We start from the raw sequence: 22672 nt of genomic DNA, 5'->3' as shown, positions 1-22672 counted from the left end.
AGAGCACATCAAAACAATCATCCACCATGATCAAGTAGGCTTCATCCCAGGCATGCAGGGATGGTTTAATATACGGAAAACCATCAACATGATCCATTATATAAATAAACTGAAAGAACAAAACCACATGATCATTTCATTAGATGCTGAGAAAGCATTTGACAAAATTCAACACCCCTTCATGATAAAAGTCCTGGAAAGAATAGGAATTCAAGGCCCATACCTAAACATAGTAAAAGCCATATACAGCAAACCAGTCGCTAACATTAAACTAAATGGAGAGAAACTTGAAGCAATCCCACTAAAATCAGGGACTAGACAAGGCTGCCCACTCTCTCCCTACTTATTCAATATAGTTCTTGAAGTTCTAGCCAGAGCAATCAGACAACAAAAGATCAAGTGGATACAGATTGGAAAAGAAGAAGTCAAAATATCACTATTTGCAGATGATATGATAGTATATTTAAGTGATCCCAAAAGTTCCACCAGAGAACTACTAAAGCTGATAAACAACTTCAGCAAAGTGGCTGGGTATAAAATTAACTCAAATAAATCAGTAGCCTTCCTCTACACAAAAGAGAAACAAGCTGAGAAAGAAATTAAGGAAACGACACCATTCATGATAGTCCCAAATAATATAAAGTACCTCGGTGTGACTTTAACCAAGCAAGTAAAAGATCTGTACAATAAGAACTTCAAGACTCTGAAAAAAGAAATTGAAGAAGACCTCAGAAGATGGAAAGATCTCCCATGCTCATGGATTGGCAGGATTAATATAGTAAAAATGGCCATTTTACCAAAAGCGATCTACAGATTCAATGCAATCCCCATCAAAATACCAATCCAATTCTTCAAAGAGTTAGACAGAACAATTTGCAAATTCATCTGGAATAACAAAAAACCCAGGATAGCTAAAACTATTCTCAACAATAAAAGGACTTCCAGGGGGAATCACTATCCCTGAACTCAAGCAGTATTACAGAGCAATAGTGATAAAAACTGCATGGTATTGGTACAGAGACAGACAGATAGAACAATGGAATAGAAATGAAGACCCAGAAATGAACCCACATACCTATGGTCACTTGATTTTTGACAAAGGAGCCAAAACCATCCAATGGAAAAAAGATAGCATTTTCAGCAAATGGTGCTGGTTCAACTGGAGGTCAACATGTAGAAGAATGCAGATCGATCCATGCTTATCACCCTGTACAAAGTTTAAGTCCCAGTGGGTCAAGGACCTCCACATCAAACCAGATACACTCAAACTAATAGAAGAAAAAGTGGGGCAACATCTCGAACACATGGGCAATGGAAAAAATTTCCTGAACAAAACACCAATGGCCTATGCTCTAAGATCAAGAATTGATAAATGGGTCTCATAAAACTGCAAAGCTTCTGCAAGGCAAAGGACATTATGGTTAGGACAAAACGGCAACCAACAGATTGGGAAAAGATCTTTACCAATCCTACAACAGATAGAGGGCTTATATCCAAAATATACAAAGAACTCAAGAAGTTAGACCGCAGGGAGACAAATAACCTTATTAAAAAATGGGGTCAGAACTAAACAAAGAATTCACAGCTGAGGAATGCCGAATGGCTGAGAAACACCTAAAGAAATGTTCAACATCTTTAGTCATAAGGGAAATGCAAATCAAAAAACCCTGAGATTTCACCTCACACCAGTGAGAATGGCTAAGATCAAAAACTCAGGTGACAGCAGATGCTGGAGAGGATGTGGAGAAAGGGGAACACTCCTCCATTGTTGGTGGGATTGCAGACTCGTACAACCACTCTGGAAATCAGTCTGGAGGTTCCTCAGAAAATTGGACATTGAACTGCCTGAGGATCCAGCTATACCTCTCTTGGGCATATACCCAAAAGATGCCCCAACATATAAAAAAGACACGTGCTCCACTATGTTCATAGCAGCCTTATTTCTAATAGCCAGAAGCTGGAAAGAACCCAGATGCCCTTCAACAGAGGAATGGATACAGAAAATGTGATACATCTACCCAATGGAATATTACTCAGCTATCAAAAACAATGCCTTTAAGATTAAAACAGAGACTGAAGGAACACCCATTCAGAGCCTGCCCCACATGTGGCCCATACATATACAGCCACCCAATTAGAAAAGATGGATGAAGCAAAGAAGTGTAGGCAGACAGGAGCCGGATGTAGATCGCTCCTGAGAGACACAGCCAGAATACAGCAAATACAGAGGGGAATGCCAGCAGCAAACCACTGAAGAATAGGACCCTCATTGAAGGAATAAGAGAAAGAACTGGAAGAGCTTGAAGGGGCTCGAGACCCCATATGTACAACAATTCCAAGCAACCAGAGCTTCCAGGGACTAAGCCACTACCTAAAGACTATACACGGACTGACCCTGGACTCTGACCTCATAGGTAGCAATGAATATCCTAGTAAGAGCACCAGTGGAAGGGGAAGCCCTGGGTCCTGCTAAGACTGAACCCCCAGTGAACTAGACTGTTGGGGGGAGGGCAGCAATGGGGGAGGATGGGGAGGGGAACACCCATAAAGAAGGGGAGGGGGAGGGATTAGGGGGATGTTTGCCTGGAAACCGGGAAAGGGAATAACACTCGAAATGTATATAAGAAATACTCAAGTTAATAAAAAAAAAAAAAACAAAAAACCAAAAAAAAAACCCCAAAACAATGCCTTTATGAAATTCATAGGCAAATGGTTGGAACTTGAAAATATCATCCTGAGTGAGGTAACCCAATCACAGAAAATCACACATGGTATGCACTCATTGATAAGTGGCTATTAGCCCAAATGCTTGAGTTACCCTAGATGTACAGAACACATGAAACTCAAGACAGATGATCAAAATGTGAAAGCTTCACTCCTTCTTTAAAAGGAGAACAAGAATACCCTTGGCAGGGAATAGAGAGGCAAAGATTAAAACAGAGGCAGAATGGGGTTGGGTTTTAGTTCAGTTGTAGAGCACTTGCCTAGCAAGCGCAAAGGCCCTGGGTTCGGTCCCCATCTCTGAAAAAAAAAAAGAAAAAAAAAACAGAGGCAGAAGGAACACCCATTCAGAGCCTGCCCCACATGTGACTGATACATATACAGCCACCCAATTAGACAAGATGGATGAAGCAAAGAAGTGCAGGCCGACAGGAGCCTGGATGTAGATCGCTCCTGAGAGACACAGCCAGAATACAGCGAACACATAGGCGAATGCCCTCAGTGTTCTCACTGAACTGAGAATGGGACCCCCGTTGAAGGAATCAGAGAAAGAACTGGAAGAGCTTGAAGAGGCTCGAGACCCCTTATGAACAACAATGCCAAGCAACCAGAGCTTCCAGGGACTAAGCCACTACCTAAAGACTATACATGGACTGACCCTGGACTCTGACCTCATAGGTAGCAATGAATAGCCTAGTAAGAGCACCAGTGGAAGGGGAAGCCCTTGGTCCTGCTAAGACTGAACCACCAGTGAATGTGACTGTTGGGGGGAGGGGAACACCCATGAAGACAGGGAGGGGGAGGGTTAGGGGGATGTTGGCCCGGAAACTGGGAAAGGGAATAACATTCGAAATGTAAATAAGAATTACTCAAGTTAATAATAATAATAAAAAAAAACCACTGTGCACTATCACTATCAGTTTGAAGAGACATTTTATTTTTAAAATGTCCTAAAGGAGTAGACCAGCAGGAGAGTTTATCAGGTTAAGAATGCTTGCTTGCACCAGAGCTTCCAGGGACTAAGCCACTACCTAAAGACTATACATGGACTGACCCTGGACTCTGACCCCATAGGTAGCAATGAATATCCTAGTAAGAGCACCAGTGGAAGGGGAAGCCCTGGGTCCTGCTAAGACTGAACCCCCAGTGAACTAGACTGTTGCGGGGGAGGGCGGCAATGGGGGGAGGGTTGGGAGGGGAACACCCATAAGGAAGGGGAGGGGGGAGGGGGATGTTTGCCCGGAAACCGGGAAAGGGAATAACACTCGAAATGTATATAAGAAACACTCAAGTTAATAATAATAATAATAAAAGAATGCTTGCTGCCAAGCCTAAGGACCTGAGTTTAAGCTGTTCTAATACTAATGAGTTTTAAGAATCTCCTTACACCCCCAGATAAGTGTAACTCTCACTCCTCGCAACAGAAGCTTCCTTTTTCTTTGGAACAGACAGTGGCAACTACACAAATCTAAAACTCTTTAAAATGCAGAAAACAAATGGCCATGGAATGCTATCCCCAATAGCTACTTGTATAATGCAACACCTACATGTAAGGCTCACAGAACATAGAGAACAAGGGAAAGGAAATGTTGTGGAAGCCAGAAGAGCAGGACAGCAGCTGTGAGACATAGCACTGTTTACGTAGGACAGGGACACTGCACTCACAAAATCTCCGCAATATGGTTGCCTAACAAATTCTTGCATAACAATACCAGTTGGCATGACTGAGGGAAATCTTATAAAGGCCCCACCCCTATGTGCAGAGCTATAAGCAGTCGATGGCTGCTGAAAAGGGGAGCATCTGTTTTCTTCAGGAACGAACCTTCTGATGGGTTATTTGGCCTCAGTAGGTCATATTTATGTAAGAACAATTAAGAAGGTATGGACTCAAGAGGGACTGGAAGGACAAATATGGAAGGAGTGCAGAGGGATCGGAAGGGGTAGAAATAATGTCAGGTATGACTGCTGAAACGAAATGTCTAATAAAGTTAAAACATCAAACACAGTAGTAATTAAGGCTCTGAAATGCCAGCCCACCCCTACTTGGAAATGGGAGGCAGAGGCAGGAAATCTTTGGAAATCCATGCACCAGCTAGTTTTTCCTTATATAGCAGTGAACCAGACAGACCCTGTCTCAAGCAGGATGAAAGGTACCCAGGGTTGTCTGTGGACCTCAATATGGGTGCCGGGCTGGGTGTGTATCCACCACACATACACACAAATGATATTTTAAAAAGTCTTATTTTATGGAGTTGAATAACATGCTGAGAGAAATAGGGTTATCTGATAAACATAGTTTTCTTTTTTTTTCTTTTTCTTTTTTAACACAATGGGATCTGCAACATTCAAAATCTTTTGTGTTAGCTCAGTGAAGAAGCACATTTAAGAGTTTGAAGGGCTGCGGCAGAAAATGAACATGAGACCAAACTGACAGCCAATAATTTAGGCAAGAGTGACCCGTGTGCATAGCAAAACGTATAAGCTTGAGGGCAGACAAATGGCTTGGAAACACAGGACTGCCTTAGAGAAACAAGGCCAAAGCATAGAAGAGTTCATGAGGGCAAGCCTGCCCCAGACCTCCAACTTGGAAATGACCTGTGAGCATTCAGTCTCTTGGTCAGAGGCCCGATGCATACCACAGTGACTCCTAACACCCTCCTCAATTCCTCACCCCAAGGAGTTCCACCAGAAACCTTGTAATGGACCTGTCAAAAGGAAGGCAGGGACTCTTTTCCCGAGGTGTCATCTCGGGCATCCCTACTTTTCCTGAACTTGTGTAAGAACTGTTTTAAAAATTTCATGGGAACTTCTGGAAACTGGATCCTGGGTTGCTTGAAGCTTTGTGCATTGTAGATCAAGGGGGAGATCCCCGAGCCCATAGGCAGCTAATGCAGGAGACTCCATTCTTCATGGTGATGCTGAGCAGGGAATGATCCTTGACCTTTGTAGGTCATGAATTTCCTCAGAGAAGGACCCATCCACATTCCCCTTTCCTTGTCAGGTTGTTCTTGGATTCTGACAACAACCAAGAAAGAGAGAAGAGAGAAATAAAAACAAGAATAGGAGAAAAAGAAAAGATGAAGGTCGGGTGCTTTGAGGCAAGGCAAAGAAGAGTAGTGTGTGTGTGTGGGGGGGGGGGGTCATGGTCGTCCTAGGCCTAAGCTCTCTGTATTCTAGGATGGTGGCTTAATATGTCGGACCCTAAACTCCCTTGTGTATGAAGAGGGGATGGCACTAGTGGCCCATTACAAGACTGGCATTCAGGATGAAGGAGGCAAACATATCGAGTGTATCACCCTGTTACTTCAGCTTCAAAAAACCAAACGCTTTTCATCTCAATATTCCCACTGGGGTTAGTGATCCTAGATCAGAACATTGTATTAGAAGTGTTAGATTGTCCATTTTGTATTCTTAACCCAAATCCAAATGTTCATATGAGACGTATTCTTTGTTCAACTCTGACAACCAGCTGAAACTTGTGTTCTACAAAATTACATTGCCATCCAAATCGGGTTGTCAAAACAATTGAGGCCAAAGCTTCCAACATTGAAAAGTTACCTCAGATGGTAATTTTATGTCACTTCAAAGGCCAAGGATACTAAAATGTCTATTAGTTGTTACCATGTTAATTCTCCAATTAGCATACTTGTGGGATTGTGTTATGTTAGAAAAAATGATTTTTAAAATATTCTGTTTGAAGGACTGGGGTGACAGCTCAGCTGTTAGATTTTCCCTCTCTTGCAGAGGGCCTGAGTTTGGTTCCAAGTCCTTAGGACAGGCTAACATCTATCTGTTAGTTTAGCTCTATAGGATCTGATGTTCTCCTCTGCCGTCTGAGAGTACCTGCACATATGTGAGTATACATGAGCACACATAAATACAAAATAAATCTTGCAAAAGTCTCTGTTTCAGATGCTGACTTGATTTTTTTGTTTTTGCAACACATGTCATTCTTTATTGAAAACTGTAGCATTAATACATAACATTTCCTTTTACAATAAATGTGCTTTTAGTGATCTTAAATCTGAGATCATCTAATTATCATATTGGATAAAATTATAAACTATAGGTATGTTGGTTCCTCTCCTCTGTGATTATTCACCTGGGAAAACCAGCTTGTGTCCTGCTGGGTCCGGGAGAAGCTTTGGTGCCATCAACAATGCAAACTGTTCATCCAGATGATGAGAATCCCAACATGAAGCACAGAAACAGATACTAGTGAGTACACAAAGGCTTCTGTTTCATACGTATTTTCTTCCTCTCCTTGCACCATTTTCTCTCTCTCCCTCCTGTCTCCTCTTCTTGCTCTCTTTCCTCTTCCCCATCCCATCCTGTTAGCCGCTCCTGAGGCTGTTATACACATCCCTCCATAAAGATTCTATGTTCACTAGGAATGAGGTATCTTCTGTCTACACTGATCCATGCAAAATCATCTGAAATTTTCACACACACACACATTATATACATACATACATATATATATATAATTGCTAAAGATAATTATAGAAAGCAATACTACAAAAATAGGCTTTCCAAAGGCTCAATGTTTAGATGACCCACCTTCTAACCACTGTGACTGCTGATGAGGTGGCTACCACACTAATGTGGAAGTCCTGACCTCACTACCAGATATGAGCCAGGAATCCGCTTCCAACCTTAGAATTTTAATGGTTTTGACCACATCCGCATTTGATGGATCCTAGGGGATTCTCATGCCTTGCCCTTCTGGCCCAAACTGAACAGAAATACTGTCAGAGATGAAAATTGTGCCTTACCTAAGCAAAATACCTTCCTGATTCATTTTGTGTATACTCAGATTATACACTCAGAATATTTCCCACAAGAGATCCTGACAGGTAAATGCTTTCCAGTACTGCCTGGTTCTTTCAATCCCATCTCCACATTCACTTGGTGCTAAGAGCCTTCTGCTATAGGAAAAGATAGCAGGAAAGGCTCACAGACTACATATGTAGGCCTTCTCAGCCTCACTCCAGCTAGTCACAGAGGACAGGTCACCAGATGGATGACCTCAGGACAAGCTAGAGTGCATCTATATTTTCAGACATAACCAAAGCCCTGACTCTCTACAAGAAACATTAAAATCTAATTTAAAATACAGACACTCCATTTTAACATTGTGTGTTCCCCACAGCACTCTCCTGATTTCTTTGACCTTTGTAGGGGTGAATATGGCAGTGCCTCTGTTTTCAACTGACTCATTATTCTTGAGGGTATATGTGCGTGTGTGCGTGTGTGTGTGTGCGTGCGTGTGTGTGTGTGTGTGCGTGTGTGTGTGTGCGCGCGCGCATATGTGTGTTTTCTAAGTTAAATAAAGTAAAAGATAATACTACCTCAGTGTGACTGCTTCCCTCTGACATTCTCCCTCTTATGAAGACAGTTTAATTCAACACTGGACCTCCCCAACCATCAGAAGAAGCACACAAAGCATTCTGTAAGACGTGTAGTGGACACTCGGATGGTAGAGTTGCTACTCTACTGACACACAGACTACCCTTCATTCCAGCTCTACTGGCCACCCAGCTCCCATCTTTCCTGGTAAGTCTTGAATACAGCCTGCCCCCAAGACCATATTCAAACAGAGGAGAGGAACTTCACTATCCCTGCCCCTGCTCTGGAGTCACCTTGAGGCTCATACCCTGTCCCAGTCCTCACGGCTCCCTCCAGGTTCACTTAGTGTCAGGCTGCTGAAAAGTTGCAAGTCCACATGTCCAACTGGCAACCCGCACCACCCCAAAAGTCTTCTCCAGCACACCGGATGCTTCCTGACGATGAGGACATTCACGTATGCATGTGTAACTTTGAGGTTCATTACACAGTCTAGTAGTGCCTGGATTATACATGTTGTAGAATACCATCCAGTCCTTCATGTTTTGCATCAGTAGATTGTGTAGTAGTTTTGCATAGGTAGATTGGAAAAGGTTTGTTTTAGTGCGTGTTTTTATGAACACACATTCGATTAGTTATGATTCTGTAGGCTTAAAGCTTTCAAAACCTACTCTGAGTAGGGGCTCTCACACATGTTGACTCCCCTTCTAGCCAACATCCAAAGGTAGGGGAGAAAAGACAGTAAATAGGACAAGGGGGTACGGACCTGTTTAGAAGTAGTTTTGGGGGTGGTTCCAGTCTCTGTTGCCAGAATAGCAGCAGTCCAGTTCAGTAATGTCAGGATACCAAATGTGAGTTGGCAGTAGTGGCATGATCTAGCAGAAACAGCCAGGCTGCCATTGAGTCAGCAAGAGTCAGGCAGTAGGAGCAACCAGAACTAGCTGGGATGCTAGAAGCTCTCTGCTGTGCCTCTCTCAGTGAAGTAAAGTTGCCAGAGCAACAAAATGTAGCAAGGTTAGCTATGCAAACTCCCTTTCACTTCTGCTGTATCCTATTAATACTGTCTCCAGACATGTCTTCTCACAGGTTTTACCTCAGCAAAACACCACGTAAGTCTGCATCACATGACACAACCAGAAACTCTCACATCATGATTCAGAACAGCTTAATATTTCTTTTTTTGTATTAACTTGAGTATTTCTTATATACATTTCGAGTGTTGTTCCCTTTCCCGGTTTCCGGGCAAACATCCCCCTTATCCCTCCCCCTCCCCTTCTTTATGGGTGTTCCCCTCCCCACCCTCCCCCCATTGCCGCCCTCCCCCCAACAGTCTAGTTCACTGGGGGTTCAGTCTTAGCAGGACCCAGGGCTTCCCCTTCCACTGGTGCTCTTACTAGGATATTCATTGCTACCTATGAGGTCAGAGTCCAGGGTCAGTCCATGTATAGTCTTTAGGTAGTGGCTTAGTCCCTGGAAGCTCTGGTTGCTTGGCATTGTTGTACATAAGGGGTCTCGAGCCCCTTCAAGCTCTTCCAGTTCTTTCTCTGATTCCTTCAACGGGTCCTATTCTCAGTTCAGTGGTTTGCTCCTGGCATTCGCCTCTGTATTTGCTGTATTCTGGCTGTGTCTCTCAGGAGCGATCTACATCCGGTTCCTGTCGGCCTGCACTTCTTTGCTTCATCCATCTTGTCTAATTGGGTGGCTGTATATGTATGGGCCACATGTGGGGCAGGCTCTGAATGGGTGTTCCTTCAGTCTCTGTTTTAATCTTTGCCTCTCCCTTCCCTGCCAAGGGTATTCTTTTTCCTCATTTAAAGAAGGAGTGAAGCATTCACATTTTGATCATCCGTCTTGAGTTTCGTTTGTTCTAGGGATCTAGGGTAATTCAAGCATTTGGGCTAATAGCCACTTATCAATGAGTGCATACCATGTATGTCTTTCTGTGATTGGGTTACCTCACTCAGGATGATATTTTCCAGTTCCAACCATTTGCCTACGAATTTCATAAAGTCATTCTTTTTGATAGCTGAGTAATATTCCATTGTGTAGATGTACCACATTTTCTGTATCCATTCCTCTGTTGAAGGGCATCTGGGTTCTTTCCAGCTTCTGGCTATTATAAATAAGGCTGCTATGAACATAGTGGAGCACGTGTCTTTTTTATATGTTGGGGCATCTTTTGGGTATATGCCCAAGAGAGGTATAGCTGGATCCTCAGGCAGTTCAATGTCCAATTTTCTGAGGAACCTCCAGACTGATTTCCAGAATGGTTGTACCAGTCTGCAATCCCACCAACAATGGAGGAGTGTTCCCCTTTCTCCACATCCTCTCCAGCATCTGCTGTCACCTGAGTTTTTGATCTTAGCCATTCTCACTGGTGTGAGGTGAAATCTCAGGGTTGTTTTGATTTGCATTTCCCTTATGACTAAAGATGTTGAACATTTCTTTAGGTGTTTCTCAGCCATTCGGCATTCCTCAGCTGTGAATTGTTTGTTTAGCTCTGAACCCCATTTTTTGATAGGGTTATTTGTCTCCCTGCGGTCTAACTTCTTGAGTTCTTTGTATATTTTGGATATAAGGCCTCTATCGATTGTAATTTCTTTTTAATCATTACACTTATCTAAAAACAATGCCAAGCAGCCCATACACCAGGATTTCTTTTAAAACCAAATTATATAGTTAGTTGGAGACTATTAGGCTGAGGCCTAGTTGTGTTTAGCTTTGAGCACTGAGAAGGAAGTCCTTGTTGGAGACACCAGTGAAATTCATGAAATTCAATGAAATGACTGAACAGCTCCATCCTCAAGTATTAATTTGCAGGATGATCACCACGGAGGGGCACATAGCTGTAGGTGAATGTTTTGGGGGCCTGGTATGTGGGGTCAGTGACTAGGTGAAGGAATTGTAGAATGAGCAGTCTGCTGACATGGCTATTATGGTTGCAGAGACTATGCCCCTGATGACCCCATTGTGTCTAGGAGAAGGGATGAGAGCAGGGTAAATTGTTGCTGGCATGCCATTGGGTTGTACTGCTGTAGTGTGGTGAATGCCATGAGTAGGTATATACAGTGATGGTATACTAGTATACTATGTATTTTGTTGGGCATAAGGGATCTGCTGTGGGTAGACACTTCTCACTGGGTACATAGCTGTCTGGTAGGGGTTGTGGGAGAAGTATGGTGTCATAGCTCCTCTGATAGGGGAACAGACACTTTGTAAGGTGAACGAGTTGTATAGCCTGGCTAACCTATTCCTTTGGCATTTGCAGAGGAACCCCAGAAGAACCAGGCTTATAAACAGAATTCATGATTTCAAGAACACGACCTGACCTGATGTGCATGCCCACAGTGATGAATTGATTCTCATTAAAAAAAAAGTTATTACATAAATTTTTGTCACGCCCACCTCGGCCGGCAAGGAAGACGCAACACGGTTGGATTCTTCTCAACAGCCTTTACTGCAGGACACCTTCATTCTTGATACAGGGAGGTGGCAGCAGCCAGCCCTAAGTGTTACAGCTCCAAAAGTGTTACACCTTCAAGTGTTACAGCTCCAAGTGTTACAGCTTCATATATAAGCCGCTCGCCTTATATACACAACAGTATGCTAATATTCTTTCAGGGATTGGTGGGGCACGAGTCACCCCACTGTTATCCCAGCTACTTGTCCTCCAGAGATTGGCGTGGCATGAACCTTATTAGCATAGTACCGCCCCAGCCAGACTGATGTCAGGTGCAAAACCCCACGCATGCGCAGTACTGTTGTTCACCACAGGAGGGCGCCAGATTCACCTCATTATCATACAGCTGCCCTGACAGGGGACAAGCTTGTGCATGCGCGGTAAGTTATTCACATTCAGACGGGGGGCTGGCTGTCGGCGCCATCTTTACTTCGCCGCGCCGTTCCCTACATCTTTTGACCTGAAATTAGGATAAAATTGGAATGTATTTCTGAATGGAGGGGTGAAAAGCTCACAAGCTTCATCCTTTCCTTAGTGTAAGGTTGTGGAGGAGAAAGAAACCTTTTTCTTTATAGCCAGTGGCAAATCGTCTATGCTCCCATAAATAATCCCTCAACCTTTCAAATGTAAGTACCCCTAGTTAAATTCACCCAGTCACTCAAGACACATTAACATGGAGGAGGACTGGTTGGGAAGAGGAAAAGATTAGTGAGAAAAGAACAAGAGGTGGTAATTGGGCGATGAGTGTAATCAAAGGACACTTTCATGTATGAAACTGTCGTAATGAAATTTATTATTATATAATTACTATAGGCTAATTAAAAGTTAAAAACTTTTAGAGCTTCCAAACCTACAACATATTCATGTATGAAAATGTAAGAAATGCTTTTAAAAAGAAACCTTAATTGAAACAAAAAAAATTGAGAGCTATGGTGTTTGAAGAACTGCGTATTGGTATGCTTAATTTTTTGGTACTCTTAAATGATTGTGTAGACATTTAAACTGTATGAATTATTTACAGACTTTAAAATGGCATTTGAACTTCATATTGAAGTATATTTAAACAACAGTCTAAAACTATTTTTGAGGGTTCTGGAGAGATGGCTCAGAGTTTAAGAGCCTGGCCTCTCTTCCAGAGGTCCTGATAATGAGATCTGGCGCCCTCTTCTGGCTGCAGGCATACATGCAGGCAGAACACATACATAATAAATAAATCTTAAAAAATATTTCTGAAAGTCTATAAATATACTTCTGCCTTTTAAAAGTACAAATTAATTTAAAGCAGCATGTATGCTCAGCATTGAGATTATAAAATTAAAATATGGATTAACTATTTAAAGGACTAAAGATTGAACCTGGAGAAATGGGTCAACAGTTTAAAAGCACTTGCTCTCCTTACAGAGGACCTGGGTTCAGTTCCCAACATCCACATGTCAGCACAAAACTGTCCATAATAATTCCAGTTCTAGGGACTCTGATGCATTCTTCTGGCTTCTGTGGATGCTGCATACATGTATGCTGCACATACATGCAGAGAAAATACTCATACACATTTTTTAAAGAAAAGGAAAGAAGAAAGCACTAAAGATGTTCTAATCTCCACAGTATCAAACATTCATGTCTGATTTAGTTCAGGTTTAGTGTGGCAAGCCGCTTTCCAGAAGCTTCCTCATTCCCTTCAGCATTGGATGGGTGTCCAAAGAGGCCCTGGGTCCATGCCCAAGAGCTCCAAGGCATACAAACTTGCAGACCCATGGCGAGCCTATTCTTGTCTGATACTCCTGCTCCTAGTCTTGTGACTGGACATTCCTCTTTATTCCTTGGTTCACTTCAGCCAAATCTCTCTGAAGCCGAGTGGCAACTGCTCCTTGTACCTATGATCTGAACTGTGACCCTAAGCACCTCTTTCGTCAAATATTATGGTTGCTTCTTAAGTCCCTAGTCCCTATGTGATTAGCGAGCATGTAACCTCTCTCACAAGACAAGACCACCTGCAGCAGAGTCAAAGAACTTGAATCCCTGCCATTGAACTGCAGTTCCCTGTTCCCTCCTGCCTGCCTTGTGTCTTTTCCCATGCTTTCCTTCACTCTATCCAGGCTGCAGTCCTTGCTTCCTCTTGCTCTTTACAGTCTCAGCTTCCCCTATCCCTTCAGGAAGTGCCCTGCTGCTCCCTTATGCCGCCTGCCTGAAGTAGGCAAGGCTATTGCTTCATAATCACTGCCATTTTCCTCCATCTTCACTGCATGGTGTGTGTTTATGATTCCCCCCACCCTTCCCCTTCTGTCTTGAGCTTACAGAGGGGAGGAGCCCGACATCCAGTCTCTCCTGAGCTCTTTGAGACCGGGCCTGAGCTCTGAACTTCTGACTTTGTGTCTGCCTGGTCCAGGTTTAGCAAAGCTCATGCTGACTCAGCTGAGCCGTCCTGTGTAGCCGAGCACTGTCAATGTCTGCTTTGTGATCTTATTCGTGTAAACACCCAACAGAAGTCTGGAGACTCTGGCCTGACTTAGGCAAAGTCTTTTATCTTTACTCAGCCAGGATTCTCCCTTACTAATGTGGGGATCCTGTTAGTAATTTGCCATCCACAGTCCCCTACCCTATTCCTTGGTTATGAATTCCTACTTTTCCAGTTTAGCCTACAGTGAATATCATTCCCAGAATTCACTGCAAGGCCTTACAGCAGCTGTCTCTACATTCCCCTCTTTTCCCTACCTTAATTTACACATCTGGTATCCCTGATGGGTTTCAGACAATGAAGAGGCTAGGCAGCCTCTGATTTGATCTTGACCAAACTTTGACCTTGTGCTGTGCATGTCTCCTTGTACCTATTTTGAGAGTTCCCCTGGAATCCAGTCTTCCTGTCTGTATTTCAGGAAAAGGCAGTAAATTTCCCTTTTATACTTATGTCGCTATAACTGAGACAAAATCAGTTGCATACTTGTATGTGTTTCACTGAAAGACCTCCGGAGAGGACCTTTCCCTCAGGAGGAGACCCCAAGCGCCCAATGACCGAGCTGAGGCCACTCGGATGCAATCAGCAAGAGGGTTTATTGGAAGACACAGGTACCTGTGGGCACACAGTCTCTTCGGAGGACTTGCGCGCCCAGCAACTCCAGCATGGGGCTTTTATAGGGTTTGGGGAAGCAGAAGCGGGCATACAGAAGCAGATGCATAGTTACGGGGATTGGTGGATTTAAACGAGGCATATAGACATGTTCACATATGATTGGTTATTTCACATGATGAGGTAATAAGGTATAGCTACACACATTGGCAGGTTTGCATCATATTCGAATGAGGTTGTAACATGGTAAAAGAGTACGTGCGGGCTGGGACGTCCTGAATGTCGGGGGCTAGGGGCTTATCCCTTCCTGCCAGATCCGGTACTCCTAGTCTGTTCTGTATTCCTTTCCTTTTATGGTCTGTTAGTTTTAACGGTGACTCAGCCCTAGGTATCTGGGTGTGCCTGGGCTCGTTCAAGCCTGTTGCAGCTCTGAGTTAAGACTCATGGGGTGGGTCTTTCATCACGAGTTTTTCACTTCTGAACTGTTGGCCTCATATCCATTGATGAACAATCCTAAATTGTGGCTCCGGGCAGCCTCTCTAAAAGTCTGTAAGGACAGACGACCCCTAAAGATTAATTCCACTCTCCACTTATCTTTTCAAAGTCTCTAGGCTCAAATCCTTTTGTTTCTGATTCTGTACTGTGTGGGCATTATTCCCAGGTGTACTAAACTGAAGATGTTTTCCTTGGTCTTGATGAATAGGATCTTTTGGCCTGTGTAATCCATTTTCTCCCATGATCCAGCTGTTAATGAGTCCAGAAGAACCTGTCCTGAAGTGACTTTAGGTCAAAGATAGCAGTGTAGAAACTATTCCTGATTCTTTAGGGAGAGTTATTCTGGGTAGAAGGTGGTGCAACTCTGAGCAACAGAAACTTCTTATTTTTCCCTATGTTTGATGCACCCAGTCTTTTTTTTTTTTTTTTTTTTTTTTTTATTTACTTGAGTATTTCTTATATACATTTTGGGTGTTATTCCCTTTCCCGGTTTCCGGGCAAACATCCCCCTCCCCCCTCCCCTTCCTTATGGGTGTTCCCCTCCCAACCCTCCCCCCATTGCCGCCCTCCCCCCATAGACTAGTTCACTGGGGGTTCAGTCTTAGCAGGACCCAGGGCTTCCCCTTCCACTGGTGCTCTTACTAGGATATTCATTGCTACCTATGGGGTCAGAGTCCAGGGTCAGTCCATGTATAGTCTTTAGGTAGTGGCTTAGTCCCTGGAAGCTCTGGTTGCTTGGCATTGTTGTACTTTTGGGGTCTCGAGCCCCTTCAAGCTCTTCCAGTTCTTTCTCTGATTCCTTCAATAGGGGACCTATTCTCAGTTCAGTGGTTTGCTGCTGGCATTCGCCTCTATATGTGCTGTATTCTGGCTGTGTCTCTCAGGAGCGATCTACATCCGGCTCCTGTCGGTCTGCACTTCTTTGCTTCATCCATCTTGTCTAATTGGGTGGCTGTATATGTATGGGCCACATGTGGGGCAGGCTCTGAATGGGTGTTCCTTCAGTCTCTGTTTTAATCTTTGCCTCTCCCTTCCCTGCCAAGGGTATTCTTTTTCCTCATTTAAAGAAGGAGTGAAGCATTCACATTTTGATCATCCGTCTTGAGTTTCGTTTGTTCTAGGGATCTAGGGTAATTCAAGCATTTGGGCTAATAGCCACTTATCAATGAGTGCATACCATGTATGTCTTTCTGTGATTGGGTTAGCTCACTCAGGATGATATTTTCCAGTTCCAACCATTTGCCTACGAATTTCATAAACTCGTTGTTTTTGATAGCTGAGTAATATTCCATTGTGTAGATGTACCACATTTTCTGTATCCATTCCTCTGTTGAAGGGCATCTGGGTTCTTTCCATTTTCTGGCTATTATAAATAAGGCTGCGATGAACATAGTGGAGCACGTGTCTCTTTTATATGTTGAGGCATCTTTTGGGTATATGCCCAAGAGAGGTATAGCTGGATCCTCAGGCAGTTCAATGTCCAATTTTCTGAGGAACCTCCAGACTGATTTCCAGAATGGTTTTACCAGTCTGCAATCCCACCAACAATGGAGGAGTGTTCCTCTTTCTCCACATCCTCGCCAGCATCTGCTGTCACCTGAGTTTTTGATCTTAGCCAATCGCACTGGTGTGAGGTGAAATCTCAGGGTTGTTTTGATTTGATGCACCCAGTCTTAAAACAATCCTACAAACAGCTACAAAAGGGTTTAGTCAATATATTAAATAGTATTCTAATGACAGAACAGATCCTATAATGAGATTTGAGGAAACCTTTTTGATTTTTTAATGGATATTTTTTATTTACCCTTTAAATGTTATCCCCCTTCCCAGTTTCCTATCCATAAGCCTCCCCCTTCTTCTATAAGGATATTATTCCCCCACCCAAGCACTTACCCCTTCCTGTCTCCCTGCCTTGACATTTCCCTACACTGGGGGCTCCAGCCTTGGCAGGACCAAGGGATTCTCCTCCCACTGATGCCCAACAAAGCCATCCTCTGCTACATATGCAGCTGGAGCCATGATCTGTCTATGTGTACTCTTTGAATGGTGATTTAGTCCTTAGGAGCTTTGGTTGGTTGGTATTGTTCTTGTGGGGTTGCAAACCCCTTCAAATCCTTCAATCCTTTCTCTAACTCCTCCAATGGGGACCCCATTCTCAGTTCAATGGTTGGCTGCCAGCATTTGCCCCTGTATTTGTCATGCTCTGGCAGAGCCTCTCAGGAAACAGCTATATCAGGCTCCTGTCAGCATGCGCTTCTTGGCATCAGCAATACTGTCTGGGTTTGGTGGTTGTATGTATATGGGCTGGATCCCAAGGTGGGGCAGGCTCTACATAGCCATTCTTTCAGTCTCTGCTCCAAACTTTCTCTCCATATCTCTTCCTATGAATATTTTTGTTCCAATTTTAAAGAGGGACTGAAGCATCCACACTTGGATCATCCTTCTTCTTGAGCTTCATGTGGTCTATGGATTGTATCTTGGTTAATTTGAGCTTTGGGGTGAATATCCACTCATCAGTGAGTGCATACCATATGTGGATTTTTTTTATGATTGGGTTACCTCACTCAGGATGATATTTTCTAGCTCATTACATTTGCCTATGAATTTCATGAAGTCATTTTTTGATAGCTGAGTAGTACTCCACTGTAGATGTACCACATTTTCTGTATCCATTCCTCTGTTAAAGGACATCTGGGCTCTTTCCAGCTCCTGGCTATTATAAATAAGGCTGCTATGAACATAGAGGAGCACGTGTCTTTGTTATATGTTGGAGCATCCTTTGGGTATATGCCCAGGAGTGGTATAGCTATCTTCTTAGGTAGTGCAATATTCAATTTTCTGAGGAACTTGAGGAAACTTTTATAGATGTGTTTTTATTGGCAGTGGGATTGAATAAAGGACATGGCAAAGGCTTCAGATGTGTACTACCACTGATTTAAGTAAGATTTAAGAACCTATTTTCTGGGCTTGAAGAGATGGTTTTTCCAGAGGATCATGGTTCAAGCCCTAAGACCCACATGGCAGCTCACAACCATTTCTAATTGATCCATTCCAGATGATCCAAAGCCCTATTGTGGCTTCCGCAGGTACCAGGCATATATGTGATATACAAACATTTATACAGGCAAAACGTCCATATTTATAAAATAAAAAATTTCAATAACCTGTTTTCTAATTGCTCTTAGATAGCAGAAAGCTGATGGTGCCTCTTAGGAGTAATGGTTATCTAGAATGTTGGATGCACTGGTTCCCATCACCAATAGGCAAACAAGAAATCCCTGGAGAATCCCCTTACAGGCAACACCGTATCTTGTCCTTTATTAAACCCTGTGTGACCACCTAGGCTCTGAGACAGGGAAGGCCTGGTTGTCCATTCTCATTCAGGCTTGACTGTGAATCTGGCTTTCGGCCTTGGAATATAGTCTCATTAGCATGTTCTGTTGAGCTTTGATTGCACCTACTTTCCAGTTAAGTAATACCAGATAGAGAAACAAGGAACCTGAATGTTCCTGGTTTGTTATGTCCCCCTCAGTTTACCTACTGTGGTGTCATTGAAGTTCTGTGGCAAACAGACCTATGTATGAGGCCATACATACAGGAAAATATTCATCTACTGTCAAACCTTTCAGACATTAATATCTCCAGCAAGCTTTCTACAAACCTCTCTGTACTCTATTATATAGACACTGATAAGAAATTTATTATGAAGCTAGTATTGAGATCAGGGGTCTAAAATTAGTGTGATTCATTTACCTACCTTGGGGCATTGGTTATTTGTATAAACCCTCAGTATTGCAACCCCTGATCTCCTCAACATGTGCACTGCTGTTGGGGCTTTTTAGGGTATATACAAAAGAAATAGATGGAGTCCAAGTACTCACGTGAGATGACTTAAAAGAAGCATCCAGAAAGAAAAGCTTCGTTGTTCTTCAATTCTGCAGTTTGGGAAGTTGCTAAAGACAATGCCGTGCAAACCTCATTAAGTAGGATCCTGAAAGGATGGAGCAGTTAGTCTTGTGATATTTGGGGCCTTTTTATACATCAGTGGTATATAGGGGATGGACTTTTTCATACCTCAATGCATAAATAAATAGGAGTGTCACATAATTTATAAGTATTCTAGTTAGGGTGGAGCGTAGTATGGAAGTCTTGCTTCAACCATGACCTAGCTGCAGCATGGTTTTTTCTTTTCATGTTTACTTGTTTGAATGGTCCTACAAGGCATCATCACACTTCCTGTCTCTGTGAATTTGACAACTGCATGGACCCCCTATACATGTAAATATAGTCCATTATTGCTCCCATGTCTAGATTAGGCCTTGTTGCAAAAGAATTTCAAGAGATAACCATGCTATAGCATGAATTGGCGTCATTCTTTTCAGAGGGTGTTTCTGGACTAATGGTTTCTGAAGTAGTGTTTCATTACACCTTGATTATAAAGAGGGATTGAAGCCGTTAATAATATGTATTTCATTAATCATTTATCCTCCAAAGGATGCTGTAGTGCTTCTCTTACATATTGTGAGCAATATAGGTGTGACTGTGTGGGCACACACACTTGCTCAAGTTTCTTCTTTCAGTTACCTCGGTATATATTCAGAAGCACTTCTATTCCTGATTCCAGTTCTTCATCACACTTGAATTCTATTTAGTTCTAATAGTCTTGTTCAAAATATCTTGGCCTGGGGAAATTTTGCTAGAGAAAAAGGGGGAGGAACTGGAGAGATGGTTCTATACTTAAGAACATGAGTTCTAAAATCCCGTGGAGAAGAGAGCTGAACAACCAGAACTGCAGACATCCTGAGACTGCAGGACAGACTGCCACTTCTGCACACCTCTGCCCACACCCCTGGTCCGAGGGGGAAACTGCACAGTGCCTCTGGACACAGAGATATAGGAACAGACAGCCGCTGGTACCCGAGGTTCTGGTCTGCGCCCAGGACTGAACTGAACCAGCCAAACAGCTCCCTGCACCCAAATCCCATGGGGGAGAGAGCTGGACCCTCAGAAGTGCAGACACTCCTGAGAAGTCAGGAGAACACCCTCTGCCCACAGTCCAGACCCAAGAGGGAATCACCTAATGCCAGCTGTGCCCCCTGGGTGCAAGGACCTAAGAGAAATCAGGGGCAGGACTCTGATTCCTGCCCGCGCCTAGACCTCCCATGCTCATGGATTGGCAGGATTAATATAGCAAAAATGACCAATTTGCCAAAAGCCATCTACAGATTCAATGCAATCCCCATCAAAATTCCAATCCAACTCTTCATAGAGATAGAAAGAGCAATTTGCAAATTCGTTTGAAATAAGACAAAACCCAGGATAGGGACAACTATTCTCAACAATAAAAGGACTTCAGGGGGAATCACCATCCCAGACCTCAAGCAGTATTACAGAGCAATAGTGATAAAAACTGCATGGTATTGGTACAGAGACAGAAAGATAGACCAGTGGGATAGAATTGAAGACCCAGAAATGAACCCACACACCTATGGGCACTTGATTTTTGACAAAGGAGCCAAAACCATTCAATGGATAAAAGATAGCATTTTCAGCAAATGGTGCTGGTTCAACTGGAGGTCAACATGTAGAAGAATGCAGATCGATCCATGCTTATCACCCTGTACAAAGCTTAAGTCCAAGTGAATCAAGGACCTCCACATCAAACCATATACACTCAAACTAATAGAAGAAAAAGTGAGGAAGAGTCTTGAACAGATGGGCACTGGGAAAATTTCATGAAGAAAATACCAGTGGCTTATGCTATAAGATCTAGAATCAATAAATGGAACCTCATAAAACTGCAAAGATTCTGTGAGGCAAAGTACACTGTGATTAGGACAAAATGGCAACCAACAGATTGGGAAAAGATCTTTACCAATCCTACAACAGATAGAGGCCTTATATCCAAAATATACAAAGAACTCAAGAAGTTAGGCTCCAGAGAGCCAAATAACCCTATTAAAAATGGGGTACAGAGCTAAGCAAAGAATTCTCAGCTGAGGACTATCGAATAGCTGAGAAGCACGTAAAGAAATGTTCAACTCCTTAGTCATCAGAGAAATTCAAATCAAAACAACCCTGAGATTCCACCTCATACCAGTGAAAATGGATAAGATTACAAACTTAGGTGACAGTAGATACTCGTAAGGATATGGAGAAAGAGGAACACTCCTCCATTATTGGTGGGATTACAGACTGGTACAACCACTCTGGAAATCAGTCTGGAGGTTCTTCAGAAAATTGGACATTGCACTAACCGAGGACCCAGCTATACCTCTCCTGGGCATATACCCAAAAGATTCTTCAACATACAACAAAGACACATGCTTCACTATGTTCATGTTCACAGCAGCCTTATTTATAATAGCCAGAAGCTGGAAAGAACCCAGATTCCCCTCAACAGAGGAATGGATACAGAAAATGTGGTACATCTACACAATGGAGTACTACTCAGCTATCAAAAATAATGACTTCATGAAATTCATAGACAAATGAATGGAACTAGAAAATATCATCCTGAGTGAGGTAAGTCAATCTCAGGAAAACACACATAGTATGCACTCATTGATAAGTGGATATTAGCCCAAAAGCTCGAATTACCTATGATGCAATTCACAGACCACAGGAAGCTCAAGAAGAAGGATGACCAAAATGCGGATGCTTCACTCCTTCTTAAAAGCAGGAACAGAAATATCCATAGGAGGTGATATGGAGGCAAAATTTAGAGCAGAGACTGAAGGATCGGCCATTCAGGGCCTGCCCCACATGTGGCCCATATATATATACAGCCATCAAAACTAGATAAGATTGATGAAGCTAAGAAGTGCATGCTGACAGGAGCCAGGTATATATGTCTCCTGAGAGACAAAGCCAGAGTATGTCAGATACAGAAGTGAATGCAGCAAACCACTGGACTGAGAATGGGACCCCCGTTGGAGGAATTAGAGAAAGGACTGAAAGAGCTGAAAGGGCTTGTAACGCGATAAGAACAACAATGCTAACCAACCAGAGCTTCCAGGGACCAAAGCACTACCCAAGACTATACATGGACTGACTCATGGCTCCAACTGCATATGTAGCAGAGGATGGCCTTGTTGGGCACCAATGGAAGGAGAAGCCCTTGGTCTTACCAAGGTTGGATCCCCAGTGTAGGGGATTGTCGGCACGGGGTGCGGTAGCGGGGTGGATGTGGAAGGGAACACTCTTTTTTTTTTTTTTTTTTTTTTTTATTTATTTATTTTTTTTTATTAACTTGAGTATTTCTTATATACATTTCGAGTGTTATTCCCTTTCCCGGTTTCCGGGCAAACATCCCCCTCCCCCCTCCCCTTCCTTATGGGTGTTCCCCTCCCAACCCTCCCCCCATTGCCGCCCTCCCCCCATAGCCTAGTTCACTGGGGGTTCAGTCTTAGCAGGACCCAGGGCTTCCCCTTCCACTGGCGCTCTTACTAGGATATTCATTGCTACCTATGGGGTCAGAGTCCAGGGTCAGTCCATGTATAGTCTTTAGGTAGTGGCTTAGTCCCTGGAAGCTCTGGTTGCTTGGCATTGTTGTACTTTTGGGGTCTCGAGTCCCTTCAAGCTCT

At 43.2% G+C, this 22672-nt stretch overlaps 2 pseudogenes across 1 annotated transcript in view; both read right to left on the bottom strand.

Moving 5' to 3' along the window:
* The window catches only part of Ptp4a1l1 (protein tyrosine phosphatase 4A1 like 1), a 65176-nt pseudogene that overhangs the window by 9004 nt on the left and 33500 nt on the right, over nucleotides 1–22672 (bottom strand). The window contains exon 2 of the transcript XR_010061338.1: nucleotides 18968–19077. The product of XR_010061338.1 is annotated as a protein tyrosine phosphatase 4A1 like 1 (transcript). The remainder of the gene's footprint in view (nucleotides 1–18967; nucleotides 19078–22672) is intronic.
* Nucleotides 9460–12469, bottom strand: LOC134484049 (myelin-associated neurite-outgrowth inhibitor-like; annotated as a pseudogene).

This window comes from Rattus norvegicus, chromosome X (assembly GCF_036323735.1).
Source record: "Rattus norvegicus strain BN/NHsdMcwi chromosome X, GRCr8, whole genome shotgun sequence".
Taxonomy (NCBI): domain Eukaryota; kingdom Metazoa; phylum Chordata; class Mammalia; order Rodentia; family Muridae; genus Rattus; species Rattus norvegicus.
This window is presented reverse-complemented; position numbering and strand designations above follow the sequence as displayed.